This window comes from Topomyia yanbarensis, chromosome 3 (assembly GCF_030247195.1).
Source record: "Topomyia yanbarensis strain Yona2022 chromosome 3, ASM3024719v1, whole genome shotgun sequence".
Classification (NCBI taxonomy): domain Eukaryota; kingdom Metazoa; phylum Arthropoda; class Insecta; order Diptera; family Culicidae; genus Topomyia; species Topomyia yanbarensis.
The window spans coordinates 297,476,893-297,490,337 of record NC_080672.1 but is presented as its reverse complement, the minus strand read 5'-3'; the positions used below and the strand labels follow the sequence as shown (position 1 = coordinate 297,490,337).

Below are 13,445 nucleotides of genomic sequence, written 5' to 3'. Positions count from 1 at the left end.
GCCAAACGTGATCGATTGATTCCGGGCACTTGTGCTGCTCCTCCGAGGGTTTCCTTGTGGCTGACGAAGAATGCTGGTCTTCCTGCACGCGGCTCACGTGGTGATTGCAACGTGCTCGATTTTGAGGTTAGCTGCAGTACAAGTGTGATGATCAAACCGCAACTCACGGATCCCGGGTTTCGGCACCAAAAATTTATGTACGACGGGATTTAATTTACTTCGTTGATATATTTGACGGCGGAAATTATTTCGGCAACGACCGATCGCGTACGTGAAAACCGACGTATGATCGCTGCTGCGGGTGCGGTTGCCTGGACCTTTCGGTAAATGAACGGAGAATCAGATGTGGTTTGTTCGATAGGTTTAATATAACTAAACTTTTGTGTCGCTGCTTCCTGCTCATTACATGTTGTGTTCAATAGATGTATGTGTGTATAAAATTGGGTTTATATAAAATAGATGGGAACTAAATCGAGGGGTGTGCATACAGTATGATGTGTAATTAGGGTAATGGTATTTATTTAATTTTATAAATGTTTCTCGCATTGTGGTTGTCGCCAACACCTTTCATGCCCAACTTTTTTCTAGTGCAGGTAGGGTTTCAAGACTATTTTTCCTTGGAAAACGGTGGGGTCCAGAAACGCGAAAAGCCTTTTTTTTCATAAAGATAGGTGCTTCCTTCACAGTGCTAGAAGCTGCTCAATTTTCTCTTTCCAATGCACAATACAATTCTCCTAGAATATTTACAATAGTTCACTTGCGTGGAAAACTTAGCCAAAAACAGTCTACATTGATAAGTTTTATCAGTTTTCAATAATATTGCAACATAATGAAGATATATGAAAAATTCATTTTCTGTCATCAACGTAAACTGTCCCTGGCAGCACTGCCCCATCGGAATCCAATCAGACTAATTGCAATAACTTCGGTTCTAAAGCTGATCTTTGTAACTGGTAATATTCAAATGAAAGGTAATAGTTACATTCATTAGCCTTACTTGTTTTTGTGAGTTTATCTTGTCCCAATCAAAAGTTACAGCTGCTTAAAAACGTTGTTGTCCACAATCAACATGGGCATGAATGGGTTAATGAAAAATCATATAACTTTTTCAGTTATCATTTTTTCCAACCTATCCTTTTGATGTTTTTCAGAGCTTTTGAAGACGAACCTTTTCTTCTAACACATCAAAACTCTAGCTTCTAGTATTCAGAGATAGAAGCACCTAATACATCAAAAACAGATTTTTTTAAATCAATTTTATGAAATTTAAAAAAATGTTCGCCAATTTTTGCTCAATTGTAACTTTAATCATGACCTTATTCATAGTTGAAAAAGAATTATCTTTTGTTTTCCCCAATGAGTGATATTGTTATTCCAAAGAACCCCATTTTAGGCGAAAAAGTGCTCATATCTTTTCAGCGAAAATAGTTAGATATGTGGTGCCATGAAACAAATTGTTCGCCCTAAAACAATCTTAAAGTTGTCTGAAGACTACTACAGTTTTAAATCAGTACCCCAAAAGTTTTTTGAATAAAACAGTTTTTCTAGAAAGCTTCGATTTTAAATTTGGTTTTAAAATGAAAAATATTACAGATAGACCTAACATGTCTTAAGCCAACTTTTTCAAAATTTGTCGTTCTATAACTTCGCTGAAGGTCATTTGGCTCTAGCTAGAAAGATTAAAAAGTTTTTTTTTGATCTTGATAAAATTAGAACCACCCTAATCGTCGTTTTAACATAAAAAAGAGGCTAACAAACTACGAAAACTTCTCCAAAGATTTAAAAAGGCCAATTTGTTTAGTTTTAGTAACGTCTCGAAATTCCTGCTAAATTTGCATTCTGGACCACTGTTCAATGTGGAAAATGTTTTAACTTAAATCAATAGTTTTAGACATTTTCAATGCACAGAGGGTCTGTCGACGAATCAAATTGGAAAATTTTTCAATTTTGTGGGAATGAGTTTTATATTGAAGAGTATGTTTTTGGCAGACGATGTCTGCCAATGCGCAAAATTTTTTTTTTTTGGTTTTTTGAAAATGAGTTGTATTAAAATGCTAATATTGCTGCTACCGCATGAAAAAGTTTCCATTTTGACATAATGACGGACCTCCATGTGTATTGAAAATGTTCTAAACTATTAAATTTCAACGGCCAACAACTTTACTATAAAGATAAAACTCACTCCCAAAATATTTTTTTAATTTTTTTACGCGTTGGCGAACCCCCATGTGCGTTAAAAATGTCAAAAACTATTAATTTTGATCGGCCAAAAACTTTCCCTTTAATTATAAACTCACTCCCATGAAATTGAAAAAAAATCCATTTTGATTCATCGACGGACCCCCCAAAAAATAAAAATGTCCAAAACTGTTGATTTTTAACTGCCAACAATTTGCCTTGTAATTTAAAATTCATTTTCAAAATGATCAAAAAATTCCTTTTTTGACATATTGGCGGATCTCCCTGTGCATTGAAAATGCCCAAAAAATGGTTTTCATCTGCCAACAAAATGCCCTTCAAAACAAAACTCATTGCCATATTGTTGAAAATGTTTCCATGTTTAATATTAAATCTTTTAGTAGCTCACAAGTGCCGTGTAGCCCTACACCTCCTCATGAATTTTTTTAAAAACTTCTTTCTAAATTATCAATTTTACGGAATATATTACAATCTACCAAGTATTGAAAGCTTGTACGCTCACTAGCGCCGCATAGTCAGAGTATTCCAAACTAATTTGTCACCGTCGGGCAGTCCTTGACATCTCGAGCAACTTTGCTGAAGACATCACCCTTCTAACTTTCCATTTTTTGGAGATACTGAAATAAAAAGATGTATGCTCACTATCGCCGCCTAGCGAGTGATATCCAATTTAATTATTATATTATCAAACACCCCTTGTCGTCCTCAGAAACTTCATTTTCCTAAATTATTAAACTTTCGTGACAAAACATCAACTAACATGTATTGGAAATTGTATTCTCTTTAGCACTGATTAGTGGCTGAATTCTGAAATTATCTATTCGCCTTCGGGTAGTACTCGACCCACTGATGAATATTGCCGAAGACACCATACTTCTAAATTATCATGATCTCAAGATATAGTATAGCACATAAATAGCAAAAATTAACACATGTTCACTAGCGCCGCCTGGCGGATCTATTTCAATTTGATTTATCCATAATCGCATGGCCTTTGAGCTCCTCTAGAAAATTGGCGAAAATACTATCTTTCCAAGTTATTGGACTTTTGAGATGTATCATATTCTATATTGTGCTGAAAGGTGGTACACCCACCAGCGCCACATAGTGAGAGTATCCCAAACTAACCTGTCACCATCTGGTAGTTTTTGATTTCTCGAGCAATTGAAGACAGTACCCCTCTAAATATTTTCGTTATTGAGACAAAGAATGATTTTGACATTAGTTGATCATATGCATTTGCACTAGTGCCTGCCGGTGGGACAATTCCGAGTTATTATTTCTTGAACAATGATAGTCACATTCACGATGAGAGGCTCGATTTATTTACTCTCCTTTGAAGTACCCCTGGCGGCACAGTTCTCAACTGATTGGATATCCAATTACTCTAAATTGTAGGTCTAAGTAAGCACAACAACTTTGCCAAAGAAAGTATGGTGCTAAATGTTAATGCAGACGAGATATTCGGCCACAGCCCCAATTAGTCAAAATCTGATAGGCTACGGGATTCCTATTACGCGGGTACCGCGCTGTAGGAATTCGTGCAGTAGGAGACCCGACTGTACATAAGCAAGGTGGTTCATTTTCATAGATATGTAGCACTTTTGATGAATTTGGTAAACACCAACACCACTCCTTAGGGAGGAATATAGCATAGTGCATTGGTCTGTTAAGCCAAGACAACTTTCGGCTTCATTGTGTCTCATCGGCAGAAACAAAACTTTTGCTCGGACAGGACATTACGTTTGACCAGTCGTTCGCTTGATACACAAAGTGTGTTTCCGTTTTAGGGATTTAGCGTCAAGCCGCCGCTAATCTATTCCGACAATAAGTTAGTGTCGGTTTCTGATGAGATGAAGTCGGAACGCACCCATGACTTGGTTAAGATAGGATTTGTGCCCTTTACGTACAAAGAGTGGTTTCACCGAAAATTTTCCCCCTGGGGAGAAATTTTGGTGTTTACCCAATTTTTCCTCCTTAGGGAGGAATAGCGCATAATACAAAAATTGAATAAACAGGATTTTGTGGAAATAATGGATAAAATTAATATAATAAATAAATTTAACAAAATAATTAAATAAACAATATGAATGAAACGAATAAAATAAGTAAAAAAACAAAATAAATAAATAGAATAAAATGAATAAATTGGATAATATGAACAAAATGAATAAAATAGATAAAATAAATAAAATTAATGGACTTAATAAAATTAATAAAATAAATAAAATGAATAAAATAAGTGATATATTATAAGAATAATATAATAAATTATGTCCCATTATCTGAAAAATGGCTAATTAATGCACGATGGCCTTTCTAGGGCTTCCATTCTTTTTCGTTTTCACCTTTTCGTTCTCGTGATTCTTTACTTGACGGCGACGTTTAAGATTATCTGGTGTTTCTACTTTATTATTATTACAATTAGTTATCAAGATACTGGAACATTCAACTTGTTTTGGAATTCAATGATGTCTTTTTGCACAGATTTATGAAAAATTATTTTGCGGTAAATGGACAACCCGCTATGGACAGGTTTAACACAAATAAGAGACTAAAACTTTGTTGTTTCATATTATTGCGCAAAAAAAATGTTTGAATTCATAATATTGCACGACACTCGATAAAGGGCTTAAACTCAGTCTATTCTCAACCACCAAAGGGATCAGTCACAATACCAGTGTGCTCTCTGCTGCTACCCAAACCAGCGCAAACAGTTGCTTTTTTCTTGTGTACATTGTCTGAAGAACAAAGGGAACCGTCACTATTATTCTTGTGTGGTGATCTATAGAGATGACTGAGTCTCATCAACAAAATGTGATTCTTCGGGCCGGTCTTTCCGCATAAGACCGAGTATGGGCGATGTGGAACATTTGCTGAAGGTGAAAATGCAGCTTCGGTTTTCGGATGTCAGCTTCATACAGTTGGAGCACGTCAGGCACGCGGTGCTGATAACATTCAACAAATTCGCCCAGGCGAAAAGATTCATTTTGCAAAACAACTTGAAACACGTGCTGGATTGTGATACTGCCAAAATCAAGATCCCTGTGTATAGGGATAACGGAAACGTGGAAGTTAAATTACATGATTTGGCACCACGTACTTGCAAAGTAGCCATTAAAAGATTCATGTCGTATTTCGGAGAAGTGGAATCCATTACGGAGGATACGTGGAGAAACTACTTTCCAGGTATTTCTAATGGTGTTTTTGTAGTGAGAATGTGGGTAGACCAACCCATTCCCTCCTACCTTACCCTGCAGTACACAACAGAAGGGGGTGATACCATTATACAGCGAACTCTATGTACATAGCAAGGACAAACTAACACGTGACAGTTCTATGAACAAACGGCACATTACGGACAACCCTGCCCAGAAACCGCTAAGAAAAACTTATCTACAGAAAGAAATACCAACACTCAGTCTCCTATATCACACAAACCACAAACGGTTGCCAAATTTGTGGCTGCTGTTCAAGCAATAATGACAACTGCGAAAGCCGCGTCAAGTACCACAAAATCAACAGCTAATACCATCAATGAGGGAGCTACTAGCAATGACAGAGGGTTCACGCTCGTGACCCGAAAGGGAAAGAAGTTAGGGACAACACCTGATCGCGAACATCAAGGCAGTAACCCCGACGATGACCCGGACATGTGCTACGACGACAAAGATATGAATGACCCCCATGATACAGTTGACGTGGATGTAAATATTTCCCCGACACGAAAACGGATCTCCGCGCGCCATGGCCAGTCGCGCGTTCGGGATCGATCTTAGTATTAATTGTTTATTTTTATTGTTTACATCATGTAAATATATAAAAGAGCTACGGCTCCATGAAGCTAACGCCTTGAGCCGTGCCAAATAAACGAAAAAAGGGGTTAAACATTCCAGAATTAATAAACACTTATGTTTAGAACTTTTAAAAAAAGTTCACTGATATAAGGTCACATGTGCGCTTTTAACAACTTTAGAAATTTTTTCCTCAATATCTTTGCAGTGAACTTACATGTTAAATTTTGAGATAATGTTCATTAATTATTGAGTAAATTCACAAAAGGTTTTCTGCATCGAATTCTTAGAATCATCCTTATATCAGAAAGTAAACAACATATCCAGAAACAATTGTATTAAATATTTGTGGTGCTGAGCAGATTGGAATATGGGACTCAGCCCAACAGGCCTCGGAAAAAGTTGTCAAATATGGAACGAATCCACTTTGAGCTGATGGTTGTTTCATATCACAAGTTTTGATTCACATCACATAAAACAAATTGACATTCAAATACCTCTAAAATAATTTGCAATACTGCAAATATTGGGGTTCGGTGGTTCTTTTTGTAATTTACAAGTCAGCTATACGATTTTTTCTGCACGGCTTACAGAAAAAATCGCTTGAGGCGCAATCCATTATCTCTAGGTCAGGCATTCAAAACAATGCTTTAACACCCTGGCTACATAATAGGATTAAAAATAATACCTTGAGGATTGAGCTTTCGGTAAGCAGCTACGAAGGAAGATATCAATCAGGGTGAAATGTTGTCAGAAAACAGCGTCTGGCTTAGTATTCGTCTGCCCGAAGCTTCCCAACCTTTTACTGACAACAAACAACGGAACATTTTGCCTGGCCAAAACCATGCGCTCGGCTGCCAAGTTCTACGAAGTAGAAGGTCAAACCCCCAAGGCTTAGCTTTTTCGTTTCACCTTACGAAAAAGTTTTAAATTACATTTCGGTACCCCGCAATCAATAACATTAAAGAAGAACTAATCAAAGTTGCAACGGCAAACCCGCAATTTATGGCGAGCGAATATTCTCATCCACGTTCGAACGCTTCGCCGGTATTTCATCTAAACACACCCCATATTAGATTACCTATCCTTAACAGGGAACAGCAAAAAATAATCCCTCCATCAAGTAATGTTTCATTCGAGTTCAGAGCTCGCCTCGGCGCATAAAACATCATTCATCAAGTGCCGGGGGTTGGTTAGTTGGGCCCGTCGCTAATGCAGAAAATACCCCCATCGAATCGAAGGGGGGGGGGAAGTGATGGACGTCCCTGATGTGTCCTCACCTGAGCCTGCCTGGCCCACATTTACCCCCCTCTCTTGTCGCGTGAAAACGGTGCAAACTTTCCGCCGGGTCAGGAAAACTGTTTGTCAGAGAGGGTGAAACCCCGTCCAGAAGCAACAGCGCTACGTCGCTCGCATACGAGCGCCTGTAGAGTGTTTTACACATGGCAGACGCGGCTTCAGTTATAGAATTATAGATACATACCAAGCTCGCGTGTAGGTAACACTGTGCATACGGTTATCCATCCTGGTTCTGTCAGAGTACCATACCTTCGCTACAGAGTGGTGAGGGAGGGGGGACTGCTGGCGGCCGTGGTAAACGGTAAAATAAAGCATGCAGATTGGTACCTACACCGTCGTTGCGTTGCTTGTGCTGTGTGCCGACCTGATGGAACCGTATGCTGCTGGGAATGCTATGAATTGCAGCACCCCTGATAGTGTAGAGCGGTATCCTTTACCCTTTTCGTTTTACCACCTTTGGGTTCCTTCCGTCGTATCCCAATATCCTCTGCTGGTAATGGATTCAAGTTCTTGAGTAGCTTGCTTCTTTCGAGTGGCAAACACGGGGATGTTCAAATAGTTGTTCATATGGTTGAGGATTTTGGTGCTCCCTCTTGGGAGTTGTTTTTTCTTGTTAATTTATGACATTTTACCTAGAGGTGTGCGCCGAAGCATTTTTAATCGGCGGCGGCGTAAGCGACATATTTGGCCGGCGGCGTCACGCCGTTGGACCCTAGCGGCGGCGGTGGCGCGCCGGCGCATAGTGGCAGGTCTTTAAACATAATTCGAACAAAACCTCAAATGTTACCTAATTTGGCTGAAAATCACAATTTAAGCTAATTTTGAGGTGCTGAGCTCATTTTTGATGTCAAAAATCGTAAAATATTCAATGCATTTTTCCATACAGTGTCATTGAACCTTTCTTATAAATATGATACCGTTTTCATGATAGATTTTCCGTTACTATTCACCAATGTCAGAAATATCATAAAAATGAAGAACACTACTTTGAAACCATTGTATAACGTGTTGGTTTACTGTAGATTGTCTAACTTTTATACATAAAATACCATGCGCCTCCATATCAGCAACAAAGCTTCAAAATCTCCTTAAACCTTTTTGCGCACCTAGGCGCAGAACGAGACCATCATATTCGAAAAGTAGAGGTTATTTCCCATAGAATGTATACTATGTGACCGTTCCGAAATGATTCGGAAATTTGCACAGAATACATTAGTGAAAAAAGTTTTTTTTGATCTGACCACCTCAAACACATTTAAACTAAAAAGTCATAGTTTCAAGCAAATTTACCAAATGTATTTTATTCACTATCCAAGTTCGTTTATTCTTCTACACAATGGAACTAGTTGTGCTAAAATCGGATCAGAATCAAAAGAGCAACATGCATTTGAAGTGGTGGTTTCGGAAATGAAAATCATTAAAAAGTCCGGACTTTGCTACGTTTAAACTCATGTTAAAAATCGTGTTCTTATCCAATGATCATAAAATTTTGAATATAAATCATTCAATGTATGAGAAATTTAGGAAAAATATAAAATATCAATATTTCAAAAATGAATTTTTGAGGTTTTGGGCAGCCTCCAGCCACTGTGCGGCGTGTGTTGGCGTGACGAATATTGACGCCTATGTAACTAAAAAAATGTTTGGCTGTACAATTCCTTTCCCAAATTTTCAGCTTGTAACAGACTTCGCAGCACATACAAACAGACGTTACAGCTTGAAGAAAATTCGCCCACGATGTACTAGCGTCATCTGTTGAACACATTGCACAAAATGTAATCCTCGCAACCATATCAATTTATTTTTTTCAACTGACACTCCAATAGTTCCCACTCTGCTTGCCAAATGCAAGATAATAAATGAAAGGTTGAACTATTTTTACAGTTGTAAAATTTGAAGAACGAAATAGAAACATTGTCGATGTCGCATACTACGACTTCGCATGAAATAATGATTGCAATGGACAAATTTGAAGAATGCAGAGTAACGACTGTATTTCAATGACCCATAATAATTATTTATTGTTCTATATTTGGGAAATTAACCGTTATGTGTCCGACGCGGTACCTGGGTACCTTTTTAGATTTCAATTAATGAAAGTTCCATGTTTTATCCATAGCTGGAAATTGAAACTTTGTGACATCTTAGAACTTCACTAAGTCAAGCTTTTGGGTTAATAGTGTTGTTGATATTGTAAGAGGGGGAGTGAGGAGGGGCTGAATTTTTTACTACGTAGCAGGCCGACGAGGGTACCCGGGTACCCACAAAACTGAAATGCCAATAACTAAGGTAATTTTCAACCAATTTTGATACTTTTGGGTGTTTTGGATTAGGGAACTCATCCACTTTTAGACTTGGTAAAAATGAATCAGGTTACTTTATTCGGTTCCCGGGAATCCAGATTTCCGGAAGCATGTTCCAGTGCTGGGATACTATTTGTGGATTTCAATGAAACACTAGCAATATGGGTATCGAAATTTTTGGAATTGCATCAGTAGGCTGTATATCGTAGTTTTGGAACCATTTGGTTTTTTGACCCCGGAACGGACATTCCGTAGCAGGTTCCCTTGGGGCCGTGTGTGGCCATTCCATTCCAATTTCATTTTTCAAATTGCCATAGGATTCCGTTACAATAAATAACAGACTTCCAAGACAATTTGAAGAGTTTTGATACTCATAGCTCTCGATCGCGTCTATTGTCTCCGTCACCGACACCTCTACTTCTTCAAGTATCTCACCCATCACCGTTAGTGACACGTCGTCCGCGAAACCCACGATTTTCACTTTCCTATGCAGCCTCAGCGTTAAGACCCCATCGTACATCCCGTTCCAAAGGGTTGGACCGAGAATGGAGCCCTGAGGAACGCCCGCTGTGACACGCAATGACTTCTGCCCTTCACTCGTCTCGTACAGTAGCACTCTGCTCTGAAAGTAGCTCTTCAGGATCTGGCATAGATAGTCGGGAACCCTCGTTCTATGCAGCGATGGCTTCCCAGCTGGCACTGTTGAACGCGTTCTTCACATCTATCGTGACCACAGCGCAGTATCGATCTCCTCTTCGCTTCTGTTTTGATGACTTCTCAGCACTCTCGAGCACTATCCGAATTGCATCCACTGTCGATGCTCCTTTGCGGAAACCGAACTGCATCTTGGACAGTCCGCGCTCACCTTCCGTGAATTTCGTCAACCTGTTAAGAATGATCCTTTCCAGGAGTTTTCCGAGTGTATCCAGCAGGCATATGGGCCTTTACGAGGCCGGATCGCAAGGTGGCTTCCCTGGCTTTGGCAGCAACACCAGCGTCTGGACCTTCCCCATTTCGGGGAAGTTGCCTTCATTTAAGCACTTCTGCATCACTATTCTGAACATGTCCGGATATGCCAGGATCGCAGCTTTCAGTACCACGTTTGGTATTCCATCCGGACCAGGGGCTTTCTTTGATTTTAGGCGCTTCGATACTTCTGCTAGCTCGTCGTTAGTCACTTGCCGATCCGTGTTTGTTCCTTCTTCTTCGCCGTACGGTGTCGGTGGTCATATAGCTGGATCGTGCTTCGGGAAAAGACCTTCGACGATTATCTTCAGCTTGCTTGGACACATTTCGGCTGGCGTCGTCGGACCCTTCATTTTCGCCATCACGACTCGGTATGCGTCACCCCAGAGATTGGCGTCTACTTCACGGCATAGCTCCTTGTGGCACTCTGACTTGCTAAGTCTGATCTACCGTTTTAAAGCGGCCCTAGCTTCCCGAAACGCTGCCTTGCGCTCTTCTCTATCTCGTTCCGACCTTGCTATTTGAGCTCGCCTTCTGGCTCTGAGACAAGCAGCGCGTAACGTACTAAGCGTCTCGTTCCACCAGTGAGCTGGACGCCGTTTGTTGCGTGGTTCCAGTTTTCGCGGCATTGTGGCGTCACAAGCTGTCACAATCCTTCTTGTTAGGTCAGCCGCATCCACATTCTCGGTCCCACCGTTCGACCGAAGTGCCTCAACAAAGAGGCTTTCCTCTTCTACTTTCGTTCGCCGGTCATCCTTCTCTGTATTGCCGCGGGGTTCCGTTGACCGATACGGTAGCGAATCGCCTGGTGGTCACTATGCGTATACGTTTCGCATACTCTCCAATCCAATTTCGCCGTCAATGAGGGACTACAGAATATGACGTCGATGATAGACTCCCTCCCGTCTCTCCGAAATGTGCTAACAGAACCTTCATTGCACAATCGTACGTCTGACTTCGCTAGAGCTTTCTGCAGGATACACCCTCTTGTGTTGGTTACTCTACTGCCCCATTCCACAGCCCAGACGTTGAATTCACCACCAATGACTACCGGCTTCCGATCGATCAACTGCTCGGTTAACTGCTCCAGCATTAGGCTGAACTGCTCTAATATCCACCTTGGAGGAGCGTAGCAGCTACATACGAAGATGCCGTTAATTTTGGCTATCACGAAACCCACAAATGAACGTTCTACCACTTCTTGGATGGGGAATCTACCCATTACTTGTATCACAGCGGTTCCTGATCTATCCGCCACCCATTTACCGTTATTAGGGGGGACTTGATAAGGCTCTGCGACCAAAGCGACATCGCACATAGTTTCTGTCGTAGACTGCCACAACAGTTGCTGTGCGGTATCACAGTGATTCAGGTTTATCTGGGTCATCTCCATCACCGTTGGCCTGCAGTCGCCATCTTGTAGGCTGGGCATTTAAAGCCACCCGTCTGATGGTCGTTTCCTTCCGCTGGGGTGCAAAGCAAGCACTTCGGCCTCTGCGTGCAGTCTCTCGCAAGATGGCCCGTTTCTCCGCATTTCCAGCACATCCCGGATCTGTCCGAGCCTTTGCAAGCCCCTGCCAAATGTCCAAAGCCTAAACATTTGAAGCATTTCTCCGCTTGTTTATTTACTCGTGGGGCGGCTCTCAGTAGGCATCTCGACCATCCCACTGTAACTTTACCTACCTCCAATGCCTTGTCTGCAGCGGTTACCGGTAAACGAATCATCGCTGTCGGCGTTCCTCCGTATCCATTCCTTAACCGGATCGTCATGTGCACCTCGCCCAGTTTGCACTGCTGCTTCATTGCACCTCTCAGCTCGTCTTCCGTCGTTATTTCATCAAGGTCCTTGCACACAATTGCCATCTCCGGGCTTAAGGCGTTAACTTCTGCCTTTCCACCCATTGATTTAGTTATAGTCTCTTGCATGGCAGAGCTACTAGTCGTAGTATTCTTGTTCAGCTCGAGGAGCATCTCATTTTTTTGGGTACGCGTGACTCTTAACACGTTTTCCCCCAAATCTTTCAGCCCCGGGTCCTCTCTGACCTTTTTGAGCAGTGCTGCGTACGTAGTCTCGTCATTTGCTTTGACGAGCACGGCTTCTCTCTTAGGCGCCTTCTTACGAGCCGAGAGTTCTGATTTCCTCTTCTGCTCCCCTTTTCGCTCCTCCTTTTTTGCTGTTTCCCGTGTTTCTTCTTCCGACCTACAACCAGACAGCGATGGTACTCCAGCTTTCACCCTGTAAGGTGGCGTCCTTTCCTTCGGCAGCTACAGCGTCCTCGAGCGTCTACCTCTTTGACCAGCCTGGTCTTTCGTCGCCTGGCGAGGATCTTGTCCTCTTTGGAGCTATGGGAACTGACGTGTTCTCAACTCCAATCTGCCTCTCCTTACCCTGTATCGGAGGGGCTAGGAGGATAGTGGCCTTAGCCGACGCCAATGCTCGCTCAGCTGAATCCGCCCTCTGCGTTGCGTGTCATACTCTTTCACGGCAGACAGTAGCGCCTTTCGGATTTTGATGACCTGATGATGATGATCTTTATGGACATTGTTTCTCGTGTCCACGAACTTGTCGAGCTCCTCCACCAAGTGTTTCGCTGCAACTACTTTTGGCGTTTGTGGGTTGTAGCTCATTCCGCTCTGCTCTGGCTGTTTTTGCTGCTGCTGTTGCTGTTGCTTCGGATTCCCCTTCTCCTGCTCTTGCTGAATGACTTCAGCTACTATTGGTAGTGGTGACCTCACCACCTCACCACACTCCATTTTATTGGGTCCCAACTCCGGGCCGCTATCTCCACTCGCTGCACATAGTCGCCTCTCGCGATCCCATGATTATCTATGCTGCCAAAAAGCAGCAGTGAGGTCATGCAAGGGTTGACACTATCCTTCATGG

At 41.6% G+C, this 13,445-nt stretch overlaps 1 protein-coding gene across 2 annotated transcripts in view; it reads left to right on the top strand.

The window, feature by feature from the left end:
* LOC131691552 (slit homolog 2 protein) overlaps positions 1–13,445 on the top strand; it is a 137,233-nt gene that overhangs the window by 66,193 nt on the left and 57,595 nt on the right. The window lies entirely within an intron of this gene.